Genomic DNA, 12,732 nt, shown 5'->3' with positions numbered 1-12,732 from the left:
CTCTGGTTCATTTTTTTACCACAGGCTCTCAAAGAACCATCAGCAAGGCACAGTATGGTGACAACAGTTTTGAACAGACTTCTTAATGGTGTTACTCGGCAATATGCCCAACTGATTTTGGCAGCTGAGGTTCGACAGATTGTTCCCACCTGTGTTGGTCTGCCCATGGAATTAAGTATATATTCTGCTGCTGCTGTGACAAACGGTGCCATTATATGAAGTTTCCATATCATCTTTTTGCTATTTCTTTGTTTCTTTTGCAGCTGATGTGAAGGTGTCTACCTCTCCATCTTCGGATTTCAGCCTTGCACAGCTTCTGGAGTCCAATATCCAGGTTCACGCAGATATTTCTCCAAGGTAAAAGGAAAATACACAATCATTTATATTGTGAAATAGAACAGTCAGTTAAGTGATAAAATAGTACTATTAACAACCAGGATGAATGTTTCTGAAAATTATGGGACTGAATGTAAGAAAAACATGAATTTATCCCAGTGATTTGTGGAAAGTACTCAAAGGGTTAGACATAATATTTACAGGTTCATTTACGAGTTTCTGGTGCAGGACAGCAGAGCAAGCCATTTTGCTGCACTGCCCGGCGTCAAAAGGAAATGACAGGAATGTGCAGCATTTATGATATAGAGCACTTTGCAGTCCTTTCACCCAGCGTCGGCACACAAGTCTGTGCCTAGCACCAATTCAGGGACACTTGCACCATGGTTGCCAGGAGTATTTTTGTGCAGGAAGGGACACCTGCACAAAAACAATCCATGGAGGCATTGTCCTAATTTTATATGTGCTGCAGAATTCAGCGCACCTGGAAAGAGAAAAAAAACATGGCAAAATGAAAACCTTTTTCCTCATTATGCCTGCTCTGGGGAGGCGTAAGATGATGGCGCTGTTCCAGGTTTACGTAATTTTGAAAATCTGGGGCAGCATCAAAGTCTATGGGTGTTGCGTGGGAACACCCGTTATTATGCCCATGGAATGCCTCCTTGACACAGAGTAAGGCTTTGCACTGCCTTACTCTATATCTGCTGCTATGCAAAGCCACGCAGGGTGGCTTTTTTGTTGCCTCAAAGATATGATTGAGAGGCCTGCGCCAGTGAAGTGTCACAAAAAGTGATGCTCCAGTGGCACAGGCATCTTGTAAATGACCCCCTAGTCTTTAGCAAAGTTAGGAATAAGAAATTGTTGCATCTATGAGACAGTTAATATCGGATGCCATAGCTGCGTAAGTCCCATAGAAGACAGTGAGTGGATGATACTTCTCTCCAGCCAGTAATAAGTCTTCTATCAAATAAGTGTGGATATCAGAGATTAGTCCAACACTATCTCTCCAAGCGATACCAATACCCTCTAGTGAAATTTAATATAGAAAGATTCTGATAAATGAGGGAAAATCATGTATGTTCAGTACAAAAGTCCAGTAAAAAGTCCATATTATAAATTCACAGATCCAGGGTTTCCAAATCTTTGTTGTTCTTTTATTTCAAGACTTCAAGTATTTCCTATTCCAGTAGTTTATTTAAGGATCACACAACACATACGAAATCACTGCCAACCCCTTTTTGGGGAGACCTCCCTCCTCAGATGTTCTTAGCAATATCTATTGACAACTCCAAGTAATATCATTGATGCTTAACTTTCTTCTCTTGATCAAAGTATTTGTTTTAATTTTGATCTTGATTGTTTCAATACCTTGTCAGTTTTGAACCATGCACCCATATTAATATTTCACATATTCACAGCTGTTTGAATTAGATAGCAGAAATCTCATTTCCAAATGTCTTCCAATCCTATTCAGTTTTTCTATGACAGCTGGTAACTGTTACATTTTCACTTTAGTCAGTAATACTTTAATCGGTTAGAAATATAACCATAAAAGCTTAAAATATATTACATTTACATAAAAATAAAATTACAATGCTTTCATATATTTCAAATACAAAAGCCCAATTCCCCTGTCACAAACTCTGCAAAACATTCAAGCTAATGGATTGACACAGTATAAAAACGAAAAGAATAAATGAAGTTCATAACAGGTTGGAATCTACATATTGATAATGTCAGTGTCTATGCAATTTAATCCATCAGGGTTAAACCCGAGAGTAAGTGAAAATGATTAGAAGTGGGGATGATGTAACCACTCGAAGCGAGGGCACTTCTGCTCGTCAAACGATTGCTCTCAGGTCTTTGACTTGGTAATGGAACATATGACATTCTAGGGTAGAAATCGCTTAGGCCCCAGATAGATATAGGGCCATCCCCTATTTGTGGCTGCCGTGATTGAAGATGTGGGACGACGTGTTTATTTCTAAATCTTACCAGTACCAACTCACCAGCCATATCTTTTGACAGAGGTCCTAACCAGCCCATCCTTCTAACACTTTGTATACTTCCATCTATGTTGGGAGGGAGAGGTCTATTTTTAGTTAACCAAAAGACAACCTTATTCCTAAGGTCCTGTTGTCTTTCTCTTTTCCCCTTGGTAAGTTCTGGTACTCCCGAGAGGACACACACAAAGGGAGCAGCCTCCGGTGGCAAATGTAAATGATTGGTTTTAGGTGAGTTATTGCCATAATTGGCAGCTGTCCCCTTGTGTGATATAGAATCTTTGTTTGGCCCTGCTTTAGGGTAGGCACTCCGTGCTACTGCGGCTGCTTTCAGGGTATTTGAAGATGTTATATGAGGGGTTACTGAGTGTTTATGGGGGATTTTACTTAGTGCGGTTTTTTTAGGCACTTCTGTGGGGGCTGGTAACTGTGGTTGGAAGGGACCTACCAAACTTTTTATATATGCAGAGTTAGCCTTAATTGCTTCCCCAACACCCGTGAGCCTTTCCCCTAAGGTATTCATTTTTTCCATCAGCGGGGATATTATTAGTTTGATCATGATTTCGATCTGGGCCAATAAAGTAGCCTGGATAGGTACTTTGAGGGTGGCAGTGTTGGGAAGCGGGGAACTTGGATTTGGCTTTTGTGTATTTACATGTTTCCCCAATTGTTTGACCCCATCTTTCTTCCTTTTAGCAGAAACGCTCTGAGGGGACAGTGTAGATTGGGAATTTGCTTTTGTTCGTACTAAAAGGGGAGTATCCTGGAAACTTTCAGTTGGTTGGAACGATCTAGTGCACTCGGGACTAGTGGTGACTGTGGGGCAGGTCGAAGCACTAGTTTCCATACTTCCTACTTCAACAGGAGAGTACTTGGATTTACAAAGTTTGTTTAGCTCCTCTAGGAGAAATGAATCTGGAGCTGCTTTTTCTGTCTGGGAAGAAAAGCATGTGTTGAAACAACTACCATTGTCCATGCATCGTTCTATATGCTCAGGGTCGCTGGTAATCGGGGAGGTCACCCTCTTTAAATAGTTGTCCATGGTTCCCTGACACAGGTCACTCTGGGTGGGAAAGTTTTTAGTGACCCCCTTGCAGGTCATGACTTAACTGTTTTGTGTGGATTTAAAAGGGGCAACAACCACCAGGAATTTGGTCAAGTGTCAAGATGTAGTTGCACTTCGGAGGGACCTGTAAGACACAGGACACTAGATTGTCTTTACCTTCCTGTGCCAAGGGGGGTGTCCCGACCCGGCCTCCTCTGGCCTTGGATGGCCGCTGATGGCCCCGCCCTTGTCCCGGGCTTAGCCCGGCGCCGCCCGCGCGCGTCCCGCGGGCCGGAAATGAGGCGTTGAATATATCCTCCGCGGTGTCCAGGGGGTGGGGCTACCGGTCCTCTCTTCGCAGCCCCCTGGGACAGGTAGTCCCGCTGCGTCCCCCGCTCTCCCCAAGCAACAGCTGGTGTCAGGGCCGATGCGTCTCCCGCGAAGCGGGAGAAGCAAGAAGTATTTCAGAATCCCCGGTGTCCAGGGGGTGGGGCTGCCGGTCCTCTCTTCGCAACCTCCTGGGACAGGTAGTCCCGCTGCGTCCCCCGCTCTCCCCAAGCAACAGCTGGTGTCAGGGCCGATGCGTCTCCCGCGAAGCGGGAGGCACGAGAAGTATTTCAGAATCCCCGGTGTCCAGGGGGTGGGGCTGCCGGTCCTCTCTTCGCAGCCTCCTGGAACAGGAAGTCCCGCTGCGTCCCCCGCTCTCCCCAAGCAACAGCTGGTGTCAGGGCCGATGCGTCTCCCGCGAAGCGGGAGGCGCAAGAAGTATTTCAGAATCCCCGGTGTCCAGGGAGTGGGGCTGCCGGTCCTCTCTTCGCAGCCTCCTGGGACAGGTAGTCCCGCTGCGTCCCCCACTCTCCCCAAGCAACAGCTGGTGGCAGGGCCGATGCGTCTCCCGCGAAGCGGGAGGCACGAGAAGTATTTCAGAATCCCCGGTGTCCAGGGGGTGAGGCTGCCGGTCCTCTCTTCGCAGCCTCCTGGGACAGGTAGTCCCGCTGCGTCCCCCGCTCTCTCCAAGCAACAGCTGGTGTCAGGGCCGATGCGTCTCTACATTTTCACTTAACTATAGCCATAAATAAGAGGAACTGAGGAAGCGGATCTCCATCAAACACTTATTGGCTGGAAATTGTAAGGTATATCACACTTGAACAAACTTGAAATCTTGAATAAAAGAACAAAGAAGATTTTAAATCCCTGGATCTAGGTATTTATCTTCTATTTGAGTGATTTCCCCTACCTGACAAATGGTGTTAGCTAGGCAGTGGGGGAGCACTCAAAGTGCCTTTTCCCAAATACTCTGTTGAACTATTCATTGGAATATTTCTGTATTTTCTTGTCATAAATTCAGTAAATTCTTTAATAGTAACTGTTGGACTTGGCCCTTTTGGCAGGTTCACCCCGAAACTTTTTGTGTTCTCCTAGCCTGTTTCTGTAACCTGGTGGTGGTGATTTTAGGCCTCTGCGCACTTTAGCACTGTGGCCCAGTGTAAAGTGTGTGCGCTCTCTGTGTAAATAATCCCTTGTAAATATTGCCCAGTGCCAGTTGGCACAGTGTATGTTATGTGTTTACTATTCTAATGTGTTATAAGAATACAAAGGCTATTTTTTATATAACCTTGGCTGGAGTTCCTTTTGTAGTGTGCCTGGGATGTTGTTGCTGTGTGCGTGAGCAAATGCTTTACACATGGACTCTGGGATAAGCCTGACTGCTCGTGCCAAGCTACCAAGGGGGTGAGCAGGGATTATCTTTGGTGTGTAACTCCCCAGCCCTGACTAGAGTGGTGGTCTCTGCCTGGCTTTGGCGCAAGCCTCCGCCAACCAGAGATCCCATTTCTAACATTGATGATCAGCGGGGGGATTAGGACTTGTGTTTGCGCAGTACCACAGCAACAACTTTCTTCGTTACAAAACTCTGCATTTTAGATAGTCACATGTTGGGGATTATTGATCCTGATTTTGTTTTCTCCTCAAGAGTGTCATTTTTAAATGGTGTTTTCTGCACTGCTATGTTTTGTGGCAGAAGAGAGATAATGACAGGGCAGGACGCCAGTAGGTGGGGAGGTTCCCATAAATAGGGAGTCCCTTTCTGGGTCCAGTGCCCAATCCCTGTCCCCAGAGGTGTGGGTAAATAGGAGAGAGGGAGTGTGGAGGAGAAATGGCTAGCTCGAGAGGGTGATTATCCCCTGAGTGTAGTGTTAGTGTCTGGATTCCCCAGTAGGGTGGGATCCAGTGGTGGCAATAAAAGTGTGTTCAGTGCGTGAAGTCCCATTCCCAGTTCCCAGAGTATGGTACCTGGTGCTCAGTAAGAGGGGTACAGGTTGAGATTCAGGGGCAGTGAGGAACTGTCTCACCAGTCTGGGGTGAAAAAAGTAGATTGTGTAGTGCACTCCAATTTGTTCCCAAAATTGTTTCAAAATGTAACTGGTAATCAGTTTTTACTCTGTGTTATTCAAGGCGTGCTGGAAGGGATGGAGGGAGCTACCCTCTAATATGAACTATGAACCATTCTGGTGACCAAAATCACCAGACCCTTTCCGCACAGCTAGATGGGAGAACTCCTTCTGCCTAAATTAAATCATCCAATCCTAGGATTGGATGATGAGATCTTTAAAAAAATAATTCCGTAAGGTGCAAATTTCCATGACATATGAATGTCAGTAAAGGGCTTCGGAACATAATTGTAGAATCCTTCTTGTGAAGTCCTTTCCTTTTCAAAGTTCTTAGTTTTACTTGAGCAGTGACCTTTATCACCAGGAGATGTGCTTACCTTGCGCATGACAGCTTCACTATGAGTTACAAGGTTTTTTTCTTTGAATTTGCAGCATTCTAAAACCATGATCTATTAAAGTTGCACATTTGACTGTACTTGACATTGAGTTATAAAGTTGTTTCAAAGTATCCAATTACTTTAGATACTTGTAATTGATGAGTGTAATCAAGCCAATTGTTTTAGATAATTTTACAATTCTTTATGAGGAACCCAAGTTTCCATGCTTGCATTGTCTCTGTAGCTTGCACATGCTCTATTTTAGATGAAAAGTTCAAATGCACACCAAAAAAATTAAATATTTGCAGAGCATTATTATAATCTACAAACACATCTAGAGTCTGTAACATGCTTACAGTTTTATGGGTGGCTTATAACACAGGATGGTGGTTGCCGCTCTCATACATTGGGTGAGGTTTGGTAAGGGTAGCAAAGGTAAGGCTCAGGATCAATCGTGACAGAGGACAGACAGAGAGTATTTGGTAAAATTATCTACATTTTTACACTATGCATGAATTAGGATTTGTTTTTCCTTTCCATTGCAGGATCTTGCTCATACTCTTTTGCCATTCTCATGCTGTTCAATCCTAAAATGCAGGTGTGAAAGCCAACAGAATATTTCAAAATATTTAAAAAAATCACAGGTCTGCCCTCCTGCATGTCCCCTACTCATGTTGCTGTTCTCTTATATGAGAGGTTAAATGCCTTTTTGTGCTATTATGATCAATACATGGACATTGCCTCCCTTTTGCCTGGCTTCCCCTTTCAATCTCCAGTGCCACCCATAATGTCCCAAGAAAACAGAAGTTACAAGGTCTCCCTGTGCAAAGTAGGTCACAGCTCGCAATTGTGTTCCTACATATCAGCAAAACCACTTTCAGGTGCGCTCGGTGTCTTTTCTGACTTCTTGGTGAGTTATTGATAATATATAGTATGTGTTTTGATTTTTCATTCAGTATCTTCAAGCACACAGTGGCAAATATGGGAATCAACACCCACCTCATCCAGGCAGGAATAGAGTTTCACGCCAAGGTCCGTGCAAATGCGCCAATGAAATTCACAGCCAAGATTGACATGAAAGCCATGAACATCAAGGTTGAGACAACACCATGCCAACAGGAGAATTAACTCTTAGTTATAAGGTATTACATGTGTTTGTTTCCGTTCAAATATTTATTGTGTTTTTTTGTATTCCACAGCCGTAATAGCTATTTTTGGAAATTGACAAGATGTCAGCATTCACAAACTTATGAATTTATATGTCATCTTTGATATTGCAAATGTTTATAAGAACTCTACTATCATAATTATCTCACAAGTTTAGAATGATCTGACACGACCAACAACTATGTAAGAGGAAGACATTGAAGGTTTTACAAAACGATCTTGGACTCAGGGCTGGTGTACCCATGAGCACATGGACTATAATGCAATTAGAACACACCGTGCAGTGAGGGTACAATGTTCTAAATTAAACAATGCAAAGCTGAAGAAAATGCACCGTAATGTCGGGGGCAAACGGTCTATGCCAGCCACTGTTTGCTCTCTGCTACTCTGTTGTGTTTAGTCGAGCTATTAACATTCCAATGTTTAAATACTATTTATAAACCGAAATAAGCTACACGTCACTAAACACACAGCAAACATCAGTGTTAAGACTGCAGGAGGTGATATCCTTTACCTCATAATGGGAATAGAAGCAGTCCATCAATCAGGCTTAAGAGCTGTGAAGCCAGTACTAAAATGTATGCATTTGTCGCCTATTCATAAACAGCTTTGTTGACTGCCAGACAAGGCGTTGATAAAGTTAAATACAGGGACCTAGAGACATGTAATGATGTAAGCAATCACCTGATTATTTGAACCTGTGATTCTAAGGCTGCCTGGCCTTTACTCTCCGGTAAGATTTGTCTACATGATATCACAGATCCTGAAACTTCCTCTCTAGGGGTAGCTGCTACACTGAGCGGGTTCCTACATTTTGGAATTGGAGCATTGTTTTGATGAAACAATGAACTGAAGCAGATCTCTTCCATTACACAAAGACACCTGGCAGTGTTTCTATGCAATTTCAGTCTTGCAGTCCAGTGGCATAACAGTAGCCCCCACAACTCCCACATTGCGGGGGGTCCCTAAGCTCCAGGGAGGGCCCCTCCGGCACTGTGCACAGGCAGTGGGCCGCTGCCCTGAGGGGTCATGACTGGGTCCCAAGGGTCAGGGGTCCCTTCATGTACTTTGCAGTGGGCCCCCCTCAAGTTTTATTATGCAACTATTTCTGTCATTGTGTGATGCTGCAAGTGTTTGAACGTCTATGGGGTATATCAAACATAAAGACAGTGCAGGCTTTATAAACTACCCTGCATTCTCAATTTAGTACAGGAAGAAATGTGTTATGTATGTAATAGTGCAATTCAGTTGTAAAAATAATTTGATTAGTCTTGTGATATTTTTGGGAACTAGAAATGCACTGAAACACTCTGAGGAACACCCAATATTTGAACTACATTAAGTTATCCTTGAGAAAGACCATCAAGTGACAGTAAAAGTCTGTTTTGTTTATACCGTATCCTCCCCTCGAGAACACCAGGTTAACATGTAAAATGTGCAGGTAAATTTGGACATTCAATATCTGTAAATGTACATCTATGAAAGATTTAAAGAAACTAAATAAATGCTAATTAGAACCATGGTCGAACTGGCCGATAGGGCAATCTGGCAGTACTATAAGGGCTTGTCTTCCAGTCTACCGGCCAGTTGTGGCCTGGTTTTTTGGTTGTTTGGTGGGCCACTTTTTACTGTTGCGTTCTCTATTACCACAAATATTGGTTGCATCAGTCACAAACGCATGCAGTCTCCTATACCTTGCAATACAGCTAAATAGGTTATCTTTACAAGTTAAAGACTGCCCTTACGTGCAAATATGAGCTGCTTCTTTACCTATCTGATTAGCTAATGGGGACCACTTTTATTTTGGCTCAAGGCCCTATTTTCTGCTCAGTTTGACTTGGATCAAAACATCTGTGATATCAACTTCCTTTTTAGCACATTGTCCTCTATGCTGGAAACGTACAGTTGCATAACATTGTGTTTAAACTAAATGAAGATTGTAGGCCTCACCTCTAAAAGTTCTTTCTTATCCACAATCCATTTGACAGATTCACAGTATTTCATCTTTTTGTCCCTAGATCGCAGGTGTTTGCTGTCACAAGGAATGTAGAAGACCAGGATGCAGCCAAGAAGATCCCATTATTAACACAAGGATCCTAAGAAGCATTTTGAGACAACTGCAAAGTCCTCCACAGAAGCTGCCAGCATGATGGTAATATTGCTTTATTATTTCAATGTGTAGGGTTCGGTATTTCAAAAGTGAGTAAAGCTATACTAATGTGATTCTAGCTCTTGTTGTTTCTACAATTGAACACTGAATGGCCGACTGGCCAACATTAATGCTCAATATAAATGAAAATCTTTGGATGCCCATTCGAATAAGTCAGAACAAAAAAAATCAAATGCAGCAACTTACATATTTTAGTTCTGCCTGATATATTTCCAAGAGTGTAAGATTTACTTGAAAACATTATTTAATTTGGAAAGGTAAAACACGTGCAGTACGACTTGCATCAGATTTTTACATGTAAAACATATAAAGGTTTGTATTGTTTGTATTGTTGTCGGAATTGTTTTATCAAAGACTGTCCGAAAAACTAATATTTAAGTTATTGTTTCTTTTTGGGTATATTTGTGATCTTTATGAGGACCTATCAATCTTAAAAGATACTTATTCTACTTCTACCCCTACTGGTAGATGTTCTGGTTTAACCTCACACTTGAAAATGTTGCTACCCTGTTCATGATTAACTGTAAGGCATGTCAGACAAGTGAGACATACACCGATTCACTGCTAAGTTTCACTTGTCTTTCAAATCAGGATTGGAATTCTATATACAACCATGCCATGTGTTGATATCAGAACTTGTCACCATACTGCATAAGAGCTATCACTTTCTTAATATCTCCAAAATAAGATCTGATTCCAGTGGAGTGTTACCTAACTACTTAGGCAAACAGACAAACACAGACAGGCAGACAGGCACAGTTAGAAGCAGGTAGCTAGAACGGCTAACAGACACACAGACAAATACACACAATGTTACCTAATGCATAAAATGATGCACAAACTGAACAAGATAAACACTGTAAGCCCTAACAACACATGTAAGAAAAATGTCCTTTGTGTTTTTAATTCAGGAAGTTTCATCAGAACTTTTGTCTAAGAAGTATGCCTACATCAATTCTGTGCAAAGGCCAAAACCTTTGGTTTCTAAGTCTGCCTTGAGTACAAATCACAAAATGCTGCCATCCTCAGAAATTCACCTCTATACAAATTAGTTGGAGAGAACGAAGCCAAGATCATCATAAAACCAGGTAGATATACTACTTCAAAGTAATCAATATTTGTGGAGTGTTTTCTAATTATTCTGTTAGAGAATGCTGAACATAAATAATATCTGAAGATACATTAAACATTTCACAAACTAATCTAATGACTGATGTTGTTTGCAGCTCATACAGATGCAGCCATAGAAAAGCTGCTGCTGGAAATCCAGGCAGGACCAAAATCAGCTTCTAAAATTATCACCATGACAACTGTGGGGGAGAATGAGGAAGAAGAACATGAAGATTCTGTGGTTCAAATGAAGCTGAAGAAAATCCTAGGAATTGATGAGGAATATACGGTAACTCATAACAATTCTAAACCATTCCCTGAAGCAATGTTTTTTGTTGAAAATATCAACTGCCTTTCTTATAAGAACAAATTCATAATGACTGTTTTGACAAATGTCTTGCATCGTTGCCTAGAGAACATAGTGCCAAATAAGATGGTACTACCAAAGACCTTCTTGTATTGCAATAGTGCATTGATCCAGCATAAACAGTATAAATATTTTTAGATTCATCTTTCAAATCACTATTTACTTCGCTACACAGGCGAATATTTCTCAGATGGATCTTTCTCCAGTGATAAGAGGGGTGGGATTCAGGATGTCCAACACATAGGGGGTCATTAGGATGGCGGGCGTACTTTGCCTGCCCACCATCCTCACGGGGATTGGGACCGCCCGCCATAAGGGTGGGGGTCCCGAGGGGGGTATTAGGATGCGCCCGCCACTGTGGCGGGCATATCCTGCATTTTTAGCATTGTGGCGGCCGGTGCTCTCAGCACCGCCCGCCACAATGCTAAACATGCACCCCCAAAGTGAAGACCGCATGCCTTTCCCTGGCGGCTATGCCGCCACGTAAAGGCATCTGTTTTGGCCCATGTTGATATGGCTGGAGGTGTCTAATAGACACCGCCAGCATATTAAACCTTTTCTGTCCCGGCCGCAAGGCGACCGGGGCGAAAAAGCGGCGGACGGTCTTTCTGTCCGCCGCGGTCCCCCCTGCCAGAGTAATATGGTGAGGGGGAAATAGGTGGCGGGCGGGTATGGTTGTCTGGCGGATCGCCACCGCCCGCATGGCAGTGGCGATCTGCAGACATCCTAATGGAACCGATAATATTAGCTACCCAATGAAGGCCATGAATTGTGGACCAACTCATAAGTTTGAAATAAGGCTCAAGTACACTACTCTTAGGACCAAACTGTAAAAATGAAACATCGCAACTCAAAAACTCAATCTCCTAAAGAAGGTAAGTTTAACTAGAATGGTACACACTAGAAGGTCTGATACTGTGACACAAAATGGAAGAAGCAAAACTTGATATTATAACAATATTCGCTGATCCTCCCTACAATGCATTTAGATCAAAAGAGTAAGATAACTCAGTTTCAAATTAAGAACATCAGGACACAATAATATACTCAGGCAATTTTTGATAGTTTAGTTATTGTATTAATGTTCCAAAATGTGTACAGATAACCAATTTCTCAGCATTTCAGTCTAGAATATTAAAGCATGTACTGCAAAACTACACATTTAATCAGAGGTTCAAATCCAAAGAGGGTGGTTTAAAACAAACATGAGATACAAATTTACAGACTTCGACCATTATTAAAGGCAGAAGGATAGTTCAGTCCTTTTTAACAGCATCTTAAAATTTAAAGCAAAAAGGTAAAGGAATTAATTTTAAAGCCCCTTAAGGATGAGCCCATGAGCATTAGCAAAAGGAAATATGCTGAAAAAAACTATCAGTTTGTCAAAGAAGGATTCCAAGTCTAATGTCCAAAGGCAGCAGCATCAGCATCAGCAAAAAAGCAGTATAAGATAGGAAAAATTATGGTGCTGCGATAAACAGCACTTGTTATATAGTCCTTATGACACTTCAAAGATACAACTAGTAGTCCATTGTATTCTTAGTTTACATATGGAGACACCATATACATTTAGTTACTCCTTCATTGTTTCCCAAGCAATTCATGTGAATGACTTAGCTCTCTAGGCCTCACAAGGTTGCCAGTGGTAAGAAATACACCATGTAACAGTCAATGGCATCGGGTGGGAGTTGACTTTCCCACAGAGTCATCTCACAGTGAATTTTGAAAGAATGCCCTTTGTATGTAAAATTAAATATGCACAGAACTAAT

General features: G+C 42.3%; 1 pseudogene; it reads left to right on the top strand.

Moving 5' to 3' along the window:
* The window catches only part of LOC144766563 (vitellogenin-A2-like), a 126,151-nt pseudogene that overhangs the window by 32,478 nt on the left and 80,941 nt on the right, over nucleotides 1–12,732 (top strand).

Source organism: Lissotriton helveticus, chromosome 1_1, assembly GCF_964261635.1.
Source record: "Lissotriton helveticus chromosome 1_1, aLisHel1.1, whole genome shotgun sequence".
NCBI classification, from domain to species: domain Eukaryota; kingdom Metazoa; phylum Chordata; class Amphibia; order Caudata; family Salamandridae; genus Lissotriton; species Lissotriton helveticus.
The sequence above is the reverse complement of the archived record's forward strand: the minus strand, read 5'-3'. Positions and strand labels throughout refer to the sequence as shown.